This window comes from Pinus tabuliformis, chromosome 8 (assembly GCF_031772625.1).
Source record: "Pinus tabuliformis cultivar Carrire ecotype Pingquan chromosome 8, CPIR1, whole genome shotgun sequence".
Taxonomy (NCBI): Eukaryota; Viridiplantae; Streptophyta; class Pinopsida; order Pinales; family Pinaceae; genus Pinus; species Pinus tabuliformis.
This window is the reverse complement of record NC_142294.1, coordinates 1,509,504,495-1,509,521,217: the sequence shown is the minus strand read 5'-3', so window position 1 is coordinate 1,509,521,217 and position 16,723 is coordinate 1,509,504,495.

Here is a 16,723-nt window from a genome sequence, read left to right as displayed (position 1 = left end):
TATTATTATTAATTATTATTTTTGCATTATTTATTATTTATTATTATATTATTATTTATTATTTATTATTAAGGGGAGGGATATTACATACTCTCCCACTTTAAGGAACTTCGTCCCGAAGTTAAGTTGAATTATTTATTATTTATTAACTTCATGTTGCCAACACCCTCTGCTGAACTAGTATAACCAGCAGGCATCGAAAGTCCCCAACACCCCGGGAAATCTCAAGGAATTCTTGTCCTTTTTCCCACTTTCGGCACCAGGCATAAGCCTGACCCGGTCTGTATCCTAGTCCAAGGCTGGCGCCAAGGCTCACGCCTGACTCAGACCTCATCTGCCCCAAGGCAGGCATTCGGTCCGCTACTCAATGACCTCGGGCATCTCGCAAGGCTGGCCTAGTCCCTGCACAACTACTTAAGGTGCACAGCCCCAGGCATCGAAGTCCTTGACATCCCTTCCAGACTTCGGCATCCCAATCCAATAATAGGCACCTAGCCTAGAACATCAGGCACTTGGCCTCCTCAAGATGGTCCCATAGCTCTTCAAGAGCTATCCATCAAGAGTTATACACAAGACAAAGGAACCACTGGCATATGTAGTGTTGATTGAGTTTTGTCCCCAGCCCATATGGTGTTACTTATTCTCCCTCGTGCGTATGGGCTTGCACGAGATCATCAAATAAACCAGCCCTCTTGGCCCATTTGTGGAGTCCTGTGAATCATCACATCTCAACATGCATCCAATGCATTAACCATACAATCATAGTATCATAGGAAATAATCCACATGCCAACTCTTGCATGTCATCATGAGAACGTTCATCTTGTTAATCGCGACATTATGAATAATAAGGAACTGCATGCTCATGCATGTCATAGATTTGTACGGAACTATCGCATGCTTCAGTTATACCATCAACATAATTATATTAAAGACATATCATGACTTCTCATAAATGAACCACATGTCAATAATCCTCATATTATAGCATCATAATTCCTATGCCACATTATGCATATCATATCCATCATGAATATTGAACATTAAATACCTATCATCACGTAGTAAATGAATATGTCAATATACCTTGACATAATGTCATAATGCCTATACATGTCGCTATTATCATATGGATACATTATCACTATAAGAACCATATGTAAATCATTATCTTCCTACCATGAAACATTGTCAATATGTTTTCATCAAGTTGTCAATTACTTTTCAATAATCATTTCGACTTCCTTCTTCTAGGTAGTTGATCATTTACACCAACGGTATATCATTAAATATCGTTAAATTTCACATGAGCCTCATCATCTTGAGTCTTAATCTCTTGTCATATATTCTTCCTAGTGATAGCATCATTATTTAAATCATCTATCTCAAAATTAAAATCCTTTGATTTTACATCCATTTACCCATTGGCTTACTGATTCCAATACCGCTATATGCAATTGCATATAAACACTATTTCATCATGATTTAATCTTTATATCATGAGGATTTGTTGATCCATGTTGACTTATTTAACAATTAGCACTTCATCCACCAAAAATATTTTCTTATCTCATCGTGTTCGTAAAGTTCGTATCTCAATACCACTTGATTTCTTTATCATAAATTCAGTTTCCTCAAGTTGGGCAAAAGACTCTTTCTTATTAAATAGTATCATTATTTTAGATTTTGAAACAGTTGGAAACACTACTACCATCTTTATCCATGGGAAACTTATATGTGAGGTGTTATGTGGAAACCACCTCTTTTAACGTTATGGAAACCACCTCTTTTAACGTTATGAGTCAAGTAAAATCTCTATTAATTGACTTTTACTTCTTTTGTCACTATGTACACAATCCTTCTCAAGGTATCCGTATAAAATTTCTAGCAACATTCCTTCCTATATCTTCCTCGTTTATTATCATTTGGTCATCATGCAACTTCACCTTCACATTTTTTAAAATATGTAGATCATCATTATGACCATTACCAATCATGTTTCTAGCTCTACTCATCAATACCTTTAAAAGAACTTTCTTCTTGATAGAACATCCCTTCATTTCCTCCTACCCGATATTCATAGATATATTTTTCTTTTTCTCCCTGTCTTGATTTCCATGGAAGTTTCTTCACTTCATTAAATTGACTTGAATTGTGGTTTCTTCTCCTTCTCTCCTATAGCATTGATATCCTTGGAAATGTTGTTACTATTTCCAACTTGGGTAAGACCTGATAAATAAATTCATTAAGATAGCTACCAAGTGTAATCCACTTATCTTTTCCTGTTTTAAGACATCAACATAATAAAATCTCCTTATCATACGTCTTGTTATCCATAATTCATTCATATAGTAAGTCACCTATGAAAAACTTTACAATGTAGCTCTCCCATTGTTATAGATGTTGTTATGCACACAACTTATCTTCTCCAATCATTCTATTTATCATACCTTACAAGTTCCTTAAAATAACCTTCATTATTACCCTGATTTTTCAAGTTCATTAGTTGATTTCCAATATTTTCTTCTTTGTGTGCATCATCCTTAGATAGACCTTATAGTGATACCTTTAGAGTACCAAGTCATGATTATACCAACTCTTCCATTATGTTCTAAAATCAGTTGTTTCTTCTTATTGATTTCTCACCCCTGTTGTGATACTTCTTCTCTACAATCCAAGTTGACCATAATCACATGAACTATCATTAGCAAGTTTCTCCTTTCCATTTCTCTTTAGACATCTTTATGCAATTAAACTTGAATCACGAAACCTCATGTAACATTATACTCAACATCTAAACTGAAATCCAAGTCTGTACAATTTTCCATTGAGAATATAATAGTACATGAGCAGATACATGTAATCTGAATGGCAATGGCAGTGCAAAATTAAATTTATTAGAAGATCATATTGAGAGAGTTGTGTTCTTGTAATAATAGACCAGAGAAATGCCAAGCAACTGTTATTGCTAAAGGACAATGAGAACAACAATCCAACCCAAATAATTAGTGAATAGTATGATCAACATTCAAGGAATGTTATCTCTGTGTTTTTAGATCAGATTGAACAATAAAATAATGAACATATGCTAGTGAACAATGATCATCTAAAGGTAATAAGATATCAGAGTTTATCCATTGTGAATTGGAACAAATTTCACTATTTTAGAGCACTTTAATTGGTGACAAATTTCAACTTCAATTATCCAAATACTTCAAGTGCTATGTAAACTGTGTTGTAAAATGAATCGGTGGTGAGTAGTTACACCAGCATTAAAGATTTGTTAAAAAAACATGCCAGCATACCAGATCAATAGTGCAATGATAGCCAAACACTGTAATCAGTCACTCAATATCAAGAGTCATCACTGAAGAAGCATAAAATAAGAGCCAAAATACATAGATTATTATTGTGATAATTATGCAGTGAATTTGTAACCAGGTATGTATTAACCATGCCAAATTTATTCAACAAAGTTTTGAAGATTCTTGATTCATTTCAATCTACTGTTTTCTATATTTTTCCCGTACTGCTCGGCATGCAATCAGACCATTGCCAAATTTGAAACTATGTGATTGATCATGCAAATTATCAATAATCACTAATTTTGTAGCATTAAAACTTAGAGAATTGTCTCAACATAAAAATCAAAATTCCAATGAGTAAAGCTTAAGAATATTAGTGGCAGTATTGTTTTAAGAAGGTACTTGAATTCTGAAAGAAAATTCGACATGACTTTTGAAATGATATGTCACACCAATATTAAGTCTACAGATTCATAACCTTATGTGCTAGGATAAATTGAAATTATTTGCTGTAGAGTGAAATATTGTGAGTATCTATTTAAGCAATCATAACTTATGTTAGAAGAATTAAATGGACTGCGTTTAAAAAAATAAATCGTTTAAACAATTTATTGAATGTATCTTGAGATTCTTATGGCTATTAAATGATTACTCTAAGGAAATTTAAGAAATCAAATAACCAAAGAAATATTCCACACCATAAAGAAAAGACACCGCCACCCGACCCAGAATCGGATCAGATGACTGGGAAGGTTATCCCTCCCCAACACAAAATAAAATCATTTTATTAATTATATGGCCTGCCTGCAAGCACACCCGCGAAGGCAACACCATCCCTTAAATTACAATACATTTAGCCATATTAATTTCCCGGATAAGACATAAAATTGCCTACATAAGACATAAGATTATAAGCTTGTGGCCCTGGCTATGCGTTTTCCTGCAAATTCCATTGTTCCTTTCAACAATAATGTCGAGAAATATTCACACACTATAAGGTCAATAGTACCATTTACACAGTCAATAGTACCATTTTCTCATGCAAGGAATAATAATAGCCCGATCACATAATCTCCACCCACTCAAATAGCCAATTGCATACTTGGTGGCTCTTCAGCTCACAAATGCAAAAGTTGTTGGCGCTTGGACCACGGTGTTTAACAACTAGCAGCAATCATTGCAGAAAGGCGAGCAATTATTTTCGTTCATATCAGAAGGAATGCAAATAGATTAGCAGACCTCCTTGCCAATAAAGGGGTGGAAGATAATCTGGCTTTGTCTTAGCTCACACAGAGTTCTCTCTCAACTGTCACCTGGTTCTCTTAATGTCAAACCCTCATCTCTCAAAACAAGATGCTTCAAAAAATAAATACCACTTCACTTATAATCAATAAAGCAAGTAAAGGAAATGACAATTAGATGAAAAAGTTAGAACACTAACTCTAATGCCTTAATAGAAAGTGCTCTTAAAAATCTTCAGATAAAAATACCATAAGTACAGATGAAAGAAAAATGACATTATTGGGTTTGAGTTATTGTATTACTACACTTCCTTTCCCTCTAAAGAAGATACATCATTGAAACAAGTTCAATTAAATAGCATTTTTAATATTCCTAGTCTCCTCCAAAAATCTATTTTTCTCACCTTATATAATTTGTTAAATTTGTAGCACAAAATCATGATTCATACTAATTTATCCCTTTTTCACTTCTTAAATACATCATCATAAGCAACTCTTAAATTTTCCTTATTCTTAAATATAAAATTGTGACCCTTCTTATTTGCATGTAATTATATGTATAAGTATTCTTGAATCTACTATTATAACTTTCATTTAAAAGAATTCTATCAAAAACTAGCTTTATACCATTGTTGCATGCATATTTTAAACATATTACAATTTAAAAATAATAATAATAAAATCTGACTGTGGTTATTAAGATCCAAACAATTGATTTTCTTGAAGATGAGTCTTGATTTTCAACAACTTTCACAAACTAAAATAAAGCACGTATGTGTCCATGGATTTCATGATTTTATTGGATTTAAATATTGTGTACTTGTAAAGACACTAATCAAACTTAGGCCCATTTTGTGTTTAAGTAACAACCCTTTATTGAATAGAAAATTTCAGATGTTTTCCACAGTAAACCATAACAATAGAAATATTCCAACCTACCTGTAAAATTTTTTTATAGTTATAAAGCTCAAATGGAGTCCTTTAATACAACCGTGTACCATGCTCAAACCCAGTGCGTAGGAACGAGGCACGTAAAATATATATTTGTAGATAGTTTTAGGCAGAATTTATTCGTCTAAAAAAAAATGAGTCTTTCACTATATGAAAAGGTTCTGAATGCATTTTCTCACTAGACAGACTGCATAGTAGGGTTCCCTCCCATTTGGATACTAAATTGTTGAAATAAATTAACAGATCCCTTTTTCATTATAATCTATTCATGTATATAATTTGTTCTTAATAGATTTTGCAAGTGTTAATTTCAAATTTTTTTTTGTTTAACATATCCAACTCATGGGAAACTCGTTTTCTTGTGCCAGTAGACGGTTTATTTCCAGAATTAGCACAAACGTTACCATCTTCCAAATTACCCATTCGTTCCCATTTGATATAGGAAATCGTTTTGATAAAATCATTGAATTGGAATTGATATAAACATGGCAAGTGGGCAATGATTGTGGAACGCCAGAAGAATGGAGGAAATTGCGACGTACTGTAAAATGAGATATCATATTTGCCCTTTAGTAATCAATCCGTGATACAGAGTAGATTACCGGGCATCAAATTAAAGATTTTCGACTACAGTGCAATAGGCGCCGAAGAATCACGCTTTCCAAGTTGTTACCTCCTAGAAAATGCGGCCATTAAATAAACAGAAACTTTTTCCGGAGATAGAAGTAATTTTGGTCTTTATCTAAACTAGAAGGTGGGCCGAGAAAAAAATGAAAAATGCTAGTATTGACAAGTGATTCTCTACATATGCAAATTATTGTGAAATATGGGATGGTACATTTTGTCGATGGAATTCAAAGTAGCCCGTGTAATCAATAAATGATCGACAACACTTCAATCATGGGAAAGCATAAGTGAGGCCCAGGAATAAAAATTCAATTTTTTTAAATTTAACATTTTTTAATACAAATGTTTCAGAGGGTTTTTTTTTTTATATATATATTTATTTTGGGGGAATTCTTTTGGTTTTCAAATTTGACAAAAATGGAGCAGGAATTTGTTATAATTATCAAATCAAATCAAAGAATTGTGAAAACTGACCGTAAGATCAGTTATGGAATTCCAACATGTCCGAAAATACGAAAAAAAATCTCAATTTTATCGGCAACAGACCTCATGTGGGAATGTATTACAGTGATTGAAGGCGAGATTAAAGTCACTTAATGGATAATACGCTCACCTCTGGAGAGGAAGACTGTGGGTTCCAGTCCCACAATGATTGAATTTAACGGAGTATAAGAAAAGTCGATTACGGAGCTCAAGATTAAAATACGCCTAGATTTTTCTAAGAAGGTTATATTTAAGCCATTATAAATTTCTTGTATAAATAAAAAAAAAACGTAAAGCATAAATACTTCAGATGTGTCCCACAAATAATCTTAGCAACACGCATGATTCTAAACTCAACACTTATTTTCTCAGAATTCATGGAGATTAGACTGATACCTAACTTGGTCTTCGTTGGTAACCACAGTGAGCATCTAGAGACGAATTCAGCCATCAAATCAAATAGAGAAATAACAGAAAATGCAAAGGCGAAAATGTTAAGAAAATATGCGGCCTCCTGGAAGTAATCCTCCTGTAACTTTAAAACAAGTCAAGTTAAAAATTCCAACAAAATAAATTTTTCAAATGCCCATAGGCCCTAAGGGTTGAGCCAAAGCCTCTGATACCATATGTAACAGTCCAAAAATAAATATCTAATTAACTTTTCTAATTAACATTAAATTCAACTAATAATAGTGCTTACCTGTCGTAGAAGTAGGCTTACCACAACAAGGTTTTGGGGACGACTCTCCACCCAACCGTAGGCTCAATTGTGCAAGGATTTGCTACAACTGGCCACCCCCGAGCCCTCAATCAACGTACTATTGCCAGTGACTCCTATGTCTTAAAACACCATTCTCCCAAGAGAATGAAAGATAGAATCTTGGATAGATGGAATGCAAGAATGCCTCTCACCTTCCTCACCATCTATTAAATAGAACAACATTGGAAGGGGAACCACATGCACACACTCCATGTGTCTACATGCAACTTTCTTTTGATTTTTAGCTTTCTTGTTTTATTTTTATTTTTTACTTTTCTTTTGATTTTTAGCTTTCTTGTTTTATTTCCTTCTTTTCAATAGTTTTCTTGTTTTATTTCTATTTATTCTTATTTAGAGTTTTAGTATGGTTATTACTATTTTTATTTATTTTCTTGTATATATTTTTGTATCATTTATTATTTAGCATTTATGATTTATTATCTTTATTATTTTTATTATTTATTATTAAATGATTTATTTATTACTATTAATTATTATTTTGGCATTATTTATTATTTTATTATTTATTATTTATTATTTATTATTTATTATTAAGGGGAGGGATATTACATAGACCCTTTTATACAACTATTAGAGCATTGTCTGAAATCTAAGTATGAACGAGTTATATCACATTTCGTGAAATGATTGGATTGACTATTGAGATTTCCCCTTCCATCTATTGATATCACAGTAACAATATTACCTCCTTAGTTTTTAATATGGTCCTAACGAAAAAAAAGAGTGATAGTCCCTTAATGAAGTCTTTTGTTGATTTACTTATTATGTTTTTGAGACATGCAAATACAGCCATCTTGATGGGGCCAGCCCACGTGATTTGTCGCCAACGTATTCCACTGCAGTGTACAGGCAAGTAATAATTAAACAGAGATTTCTTGTTACCTATATAGATTGTTTAACCGGTGTTGAATTAAATGATGGGTCTGGTGATTAGTACAATGGTCTTTGTTGGTTTGACAATTGTCCCTCCTTGGGATTCCCCGAGCCCGCCTTGGTATAGGTGTTCACAATCTCGCGCCCAGACTATTCACTCTGTTATTCTCCCGGTTCTGTGAGCTGTGTGCTCTCGGCGGTTCTTCGCGGCTTCAATGTGGGTTTTTGTGGTTTCGTCCCCCTGGTTCGAGATACGACCTGGAAATTTATTCCACTCGTCTGGCAAGGGTTATGTAAACCTGGTAAGGTTCGGCTCTGTCTTTGTTTCCTTTTCAAGTGTCAGCTGTTGTTGTGTGTTGGTAATCAGTTGTTGTCTCTCTGCGCTCCTCTCTACTTGTTATGCAGTTCTGGTGCCTGTGCTTTCCACGACCGTTGCAGTCGGTTGCTGGTTGTGCCACTTCTGGTAATGGTACTCCGGTTCCAAGTTCAACTTCTCCACGGGCCTGGCAGAACTATGGTGACGAACTCCTTCGGTTCCTCCGCCACTCTCTCAGGGTAAGTCCGCCTGTTCCATGCTATCAATGCCTGTTCCTTTTCCCTCAGTCGCCTAACGTTTCGACTCCTTATGAGCAAGGAAAACCTGGTGGATTTGTTACAGTTGTGGCTTGCCTTGTCAGGTAAACTAACCAACTATATTTTATTTGTTTTGTTCAGTTTGAATCCTCCTCCCGTGGTATTACCAGCACTCATTATGTTTGTTGTTTGTCATTGCAGGTATGGCCGCCCGAGGGTTTTGGTGCATGGAAACTTGACTGCTCCAACTGAGCACGGGTAGTGTCGTCCTCTGTTTGCTAGTTTTTTCTGTTCGGCTTCATGCTATGACTGTAGGGTCAGTGTGTTTTTGGTTTTCGAGTCACTTTCTGTACTCGGTTCCTCTGTAGGTTGTCACTACTGTTTGGCTATAGTAATGGGTCGAGGGTTACGGGGTCTGGTTCCCGCTTTGTCATAAGCATGGGTCATGTATTTATGAAATGGGTTCGTTCTTTTCATTTTGAACAGAATGTATATGTATAAAGAACCAGAATGTTGTCTTTATGTTTATATTAATTCAACTATGAAAATGTGTGGACTATATAGAATTTAATTGGTTGTCTGGACTCGTTAATTCTAGCTTCGTGACTTTTGTTTACATAAGTGATTCCAAGTCTGTTTGTTTGGTTGAATCCACCTGCAACCTGGGCACTTACGCTCCTCCTCTGATTGTTGTTATCTCTCCAGTCACATTATAACCTGTAAGGGTACTACCAACAATTTCCACAAACGTAATTTCATACAAATCACATACACAGTATTAGGGACGCTGCAGAAGTGAATGTGCACAGAAAACTATCACTCTTCCTTTTTCATTTCTCTGATAGTCGAACCCTTTTACATTGCGTTTTGTCCCTCTTTTAAGAACAGTGTTCTCAAACTGTTACTAACTGTTGTTAGTTATGTTCAATCGGTTACATTAGTTATTTCTCATACAGACTTTTCATTGTCGTTTAGCATATTTTGTTTTTATGTTTTACAAAAATAAATTAACTGTCTAGAAACAATGACACTAACTAATCCCTACTGTTCCTAATTACAATTCACTAAATTAACTTAGGCAACTTAAGAAAAGAAAACACAAGTACATTATCCATTTAGTGAATTAACTCCTTTGTCCCCTTCAGAGACCATACCGCCTTCATCTTATCTTTATCCTGTCAACCAGATGCTCCTGCATCACATCTCAAATGATCCATTAGAGATGCTTCTCCAACTTCCAATCTTTATAAATTTAGAGAGTATCTCAATTATCATTTCATTATCAATTTTGAAATAAATTGTTAGGTGGAAACTATTGGTTCTAGATTTGTATGATCCAGTCACTAAAGTGGCATGTTTGATGGTAACTAGTCAAGCTCTTCTAATTTGCCAACAACATAGTCAAGTTATTTTATAGTTTCTTCTTGAATACCCTCTTGTGCCAAGCGACTACAAAAACCCTTGGATTTCTTAGTGATTCACCATTTTGTACTAGTCATTCGCCATGATCTTACAAGATATTATAATTTGGTGAGAGGTTCGCCAAAAAAATTATATATACATACTATATTATTAATAAAATTGCCTCCAGTTTTCCTATGTATCATGGGGATTTGCGCATTTATTATACATATAAATTTAAGGAGGTTATTAAAATTTTCCCTAACAAGGGGATGGACTAATAAAAATCAAAATTGAATTTTAAAAGTTGCAACTAGTATTTTCTTGGTCAAAAACCTATAAGTTACGTCGGATGACATTATTTTAGTAGTGATAAGGATAAAATGTTTCCAAGTGATAGATAAAGAGATATAAGCACCTAGGGTTTACAATGTCCATTTTTATATTTTTATATTTGTACATATTTTTTATGGTTGCAAGATTAGGTCAAGTGACCTACTAAGGGTTTGAAGATAAATAGGTAAGTAGAATGGAGACAAATAGGATTACTTCTTATTTGTTGTTTAGAAATAAAGTCTAAGTACATATAGGGTTTCAATGCCACTCATCGACTGGAAAATTCCAAAAAAGGAATACCCAACACACATGAAAATGGTGACTAGAATTATAGTGTTTAAAAATGAAGAAAATTATCATATTCACTCTCAACTAGATCATTTCTACTAGCATTCAACATTCAAGATCCACCCAGGTGCTAACATGCCATGATAATACCACAAGAAAATATATAGCATTTCAATGCTAAACAAATATTAAAATATGAAAACTTAAAACTTATCTAAGAAAAACACATAGTGCCCCATAAACCAACAAATTTCATCTTCATGAGCATCAATTCCACAGCATTTTCACTCTTCCTCGATAGTATTAGAATTCCAAAATAGAAAAAGAAAAAGGTAAAAGATAATGAACTCCATCCTCTTGTCACCAAAGTGTTACAACTTACAAATTAGAAGTCTCTTATTATTACTACATGAACTAAGAGGCCTTTAAAATGTGTGGGGAACATGCTTCCCCACATAGCATGAAATACATCCTCATTAAATTTCTGTTGTGAATGAATGCTCCAAATTGGATTGATTCTATAGGGTAAAAGGCAAGGATTGTGTGCCTCAAATAAATGCACACAAGGACCTGTAATTAATTGGCAATGCATAATTATCATTCTATCCTAAAGATACAAATTTTTACACAAGATATCATACTCATTATACTAAAATAAATCTTATTGTCTAAAATCCAAGTCCGCAAATGTAGCAATTCATCATACTTGTCAATGTTTAAGTCAGAACAAATATGTACTCCGGGGCCAATCCAATTATACTCTTGGTAATGAAATTTGGAATGGGACATCATTGGAAAATACCTAACCTTAGGATATAACCTTCTATTATGTTTGACAAATATCCTACATAACTATGTTTCCCACTTATACACAACTTTCGCATAAGGCAAGTTGAAGTAAAACTCGGAATGTTGTATGAAATATGAAATATAAATATTTAAGCTCAAATTAAATATATAACATTGTAGAATTGTTTAAAATCTTTAAATAAAAAATCTACTATTTGAATCAATCAGATTGACCAATAAATGAATCCTAGTCGTGCATTTTAGTAAAGGAAATTTTGGTGTGCTTCACAAAAATGCACGCCCAACCTTCATTTCAAGGAAAAAATGAATGATTCAACTTGGAGAGCAGTTTTTTTACTCATAACTAACATTAACACAATTAAATAATTTTAATTTTGTGAGCATAAATTCCAAGTTAATATAAATGAAAGTGCAGAAACAATCATAGTTCATAGCAGCCACCAAAAAATGTCAACAGTTTGTGAACAACAGAAACTTATTTGAAGCAAATTATTGTGTAAAATTATTAATTAAGTTGTATATATAATTTTAATCAATCATATTGGCCAAGAAAACAATTCTGGTTGTGCATTTTAGTGAAGCAAGGCAATTTTGGCCTACTTCACAAAAATGCACACCTAGCCTTCATTTCAAGGCCAAACTGAATAATTCAACATGGAGAGTATTTTTTTACTCATAGGAAACATAGATACAATTAAATATTTTTTATTTTTCACATATGTATTTATTTTTTTCAGGAATACCCAAAATTTCATGGATTTCATAAGGTAAAAGGCAAGGTTTGTGTGCCTCAAATAAATGCACGTCAAGAATATTTGGGAACAAGGGGATGGACCAAGAAAAATGGAACTTGAATTTTATTATTTTATACTTGTAGTTTCTTGGTTAAAAACCTATATGTAAGGTTGTATGACCCTATTTTAATAGTAATTAGGTTTAAATGTTGCCAAGGGATAGATAAAGGGATGTAAGCACCTAAGGTTTATAGGATCTATTTTAAGGTTTTCTTATATTGTACATATTTTTAGGGTTTCAAGTTTAATAATAGGTCAAGTAACCTACTTAGGGTTTGAATATAAATAGGTAAATGGAATGGAGAAAAATAGGACTAGTTCTTATTTATTGTCTTGAAATGAAGTCTAAGTAGATCCAGGGTTTCAATGCCACTCGTCGATTGGAAACGTCATGAAAAGGAATTCCCATTGCACATGAAAATGGTGACTAGAATTATAGGGTTTAATAAAATGAAGGAAATTATGGGATTCACTCTCAACTAAAGTCTTTCTACTAGAATTAAATATTTAAGGTCCACCCGAATGCTAACATGCTATGATAATACCTTAAGAAAATATATAGCATTTCAATATTAGACAAATATTAAAATATGAAAACTTAAAGCCAATATTATAAAAACATATCGTACCTCAAACCAACAAATTTCATCATCCTGAGCATAAATTCCAAAACAATGATACTCTTCCTCAATAGTATTAGAGTTTCAAACAAGAAAAAACAAAAGGTAAAAGATAGTGAAGTCCTTCCTCTTGTCACCAATGTGTTACAATTTACAAATTAGATGCCTCTTCCTATTTATACATGACCTAAGAGACCTTTGAAATGTGTGGGGAACACACATCAACACAAGGCATGAAGTACATCCTCATTAAATTTGGGTGGACAATAAGTCATCCTCATTAAATTTTTGTTGTGCATGCATACGCCAAATTGGATTGATTTTATGGGGTAAAAGGTTGGGATTGTGTGCCTCAAATAAATTCTCATTGGGACCTATAATTAATTGATAGTGAAATAATGATCATTCCATCCTAAATATGCAAACATTTTCAACAAAATATCATACTCATTATCCTAAAAGAAATATTATTCACTAAAATTCAAGTCTGCTAATGTAGCAATTCATCATATATCTTCTAATGTTTAAGTCGAAACACATATGCACTCTTGGGCTAAACCAATTACACTCTTGGTAGTGAAATTTAAAATGGGACATGATTGGACAACCTTGCATCATGTTTGAAAATTTCCTACATAACTATGTTTCCCACTTATACACAACTTTCATGCAAGGCAAGTCGAAGCGAAACTTAGAACGTTGTATGAAATCTGAAGTATAAATAGTTAATCTATATGTGAATAGATAACAATGTGAAAGTGTGTAAAATAATTAAATAAACAATATACAATTTGAATTAATCAGATTGGCCAATAAATGAAGCTTGGGTGCGCAATCTAATGACGTAAGGCAATTTTCGCCTAATTCATAAAAAGGCACGCCCAACCTTCATTTCAAGGAAAATTTGAATGACTCAACTTGGAGAGATTTTTTTTACTCACAAGTAACATTAACACAATTAATATTTTATGATTTAGTGATCTGAAAGCCAAAGTTAATATAAATGAAAGTGTTGCAGTAAGCAAAGTTCACGGTGTCCCTCAAAAGTGTAAATTGTTTGTGAATAACAGAAAATTACTAGAAGAAAATTAGTGTAAAATTAGTAATTTAATAATATGTAATTTGAATCCATCATATTGGAAAATAAAAGTAGCCTGGGTATGCATTTTAGTGAAGCAAGAATTTTTTGGCTTGCTTCACAGAAAATGCATGCCAAAGCTTCATTTCAAGGCAAAATTGAATGATTGAACTTAGAGTTTAATTTTTTACTCTTAGGAAACATTAACATGATTAAAGGAAGGGTCTGTATGCCTCAAATAAATGCAAATCAGGAATGTTTGGGAACAAGGGGATGGACTAACAAAAAAACAAAATTGAATTTTAATAGTAAATTTTGTATTTACTTGATTAAAACCCTCTAAGTAAGGTGTGATGACCTTATTTTATTAGTAATTAGGTTTAAATGTTTCCAAGGGATAGATAAAGAGATATAAGCACCTTAGGATTTTGAGGGTCTATTTTAGGGTTTTTCTATATTGTATATATTTTTTAGGGTTTTAAGTTTAAGATTAGGTCAAGTGACCTGGTTAAGAAATTTACTATAAAAGGTTTTGGGTGTCATTTTAATGCAAAATGGACATTTAATATCTCATTTATAAATAAGTGGTTGCATGGTATAAATTTGGTCAATTCTACCTATGAGTTATAATAATCTTTGATTTTATTTGAGAATAATGTTATATTATTGTAACATTCTATGTCTAAATTTTTATGGAAAAAAAGTAACTTGATGGAACTAGAGTAGGCATCATTTTCATTGATTTTTGTGCCTAAACTCGATCATATTATGACACCAGAGTCAACACTAATTGATGTTTAGATCTTAAATATTGAATGCTAGTAGAAAGCTAGGTCATAGTAGAAATACCCTTTTCAAAGCTTAACATAGGATAGTTTCATGTACCTCCAATACGTAATAGTGACATAGGATCAAGTTTAGGATATATTTTGACCAACACATATTGTGTTGATTTGTCAAAGCCTATGAGTCCCCTCAATCGATAATTGGAGTAAGTGCCCATTTTTTTAAGGCATATAAAAATGCCCATCATTAATTTAACTCATATGTTTTTATTTTCAATGTTAACTTAGGATATTTTCCTATACTTCCAGTATCTAACAACGACATAGGATAATATTATGTCATGATTTCAATGTAACTGAAGGTTTGTCCAACTAGGCCTTGATTTTCTAGTTATAGTAAGTTTTAACTCACTTTTCATCATCATTCAGGGACATGTGGCAAATTTAAACCGAGGGAATAAAAACCAAACTAAGCAATTAAATTGAGTTCCATTAGCTCCTGTAGGCATGTTTGGTCAAGGGTGATTTGGCCATGGTGCTCAGACACTTGTTTGGTACAATTCTCAATATCTAAGAATACAATGCAGAATTTGTATGGCATGATAATGGGCAAGACCCTAGTTGTGAAAACCATCGATGTAGACAATGATCAGTGGGTGAATTTTCTAGAGAGGGGTGTCCCTAGTGATAATCCAATGTCACAATTCTAATGGAGCTAATAGTTTTTCCAACCATACCTTGGATTCCCAGTTATGGTGACTTTCAACTCACTTCTTAATGTCATTTGGGGACACAAGACAAATTTCAACTGATGGCATAAGAACTAGACTAAGCAACAAAATTGAGTTTTGTCATATCTTGCAAGAATGTTTAGTCAAGGGAGAGTTAGCCACAATACCTAGACTCTTATTCAACACAATTCAGAATACAAAAGTGAATTATGTAATCTTGTCAATTGAATTATTACATATTGTATAAAATTGATAATTCTATTTGATTGTAGACTTAGATAAAAAGTTAATCTTGATACACTACTTTTGCAACTATTAGTTTTCACTTCTATCCCATTACAGAAGTAACTTTCGTCTATGAATGGCTACACAACATGGACCCTATGAGCCAATCATTCATGTTGTTGATTTAGTGCCCACATGACAAAAACATTCAATGGTATATCATAGCCAAACACTCTATGATGGGTTTCATAGATACCCAACCTATGACAACGAGATGAATTCTATTGTCAAAGCCTATAATCAGTGGAAGAATTATATTCTGCCAAAGGTAATGACCATCCACATTAGTTATAGGACTTTTCCTACTCTAGATAATCCTTGGGAGTTAGTTCCCATTGATTTTATGGCATGTTTTCCCTCAACCGAGCATGATAACAAATGTGTTTTTGTTGTCATTGATCACTTCCTTAGATGAACCCAACCTGATTTCTTGTAACGAGGCCATTGTTGGATTTTGTTATTTTTATTGAAAACCTTAATTATTCCCTTTTATTGAGGCTCCTAAGACCCCTTCAATTCTAATATAGCAATTTCATGACTTGAATTATTTAGATTTCTTCCCTAGAGAAAACACTTATTGTTGTTTGAAGTTCTAGTTTTTTGTTTTTCTCATGCTTCTTCTTCTATAGTTTCCTTTCTTGAATTCCTTACTGAAGCTTTCTCAATGTCCCTTTTCTTTAGGGATATGGGGGGGATTCTTCATCTAAATTGTTTGTAGAAGGCAATTTCCTTAAATGATTTGAGTGCTTCAGTATCTATTTG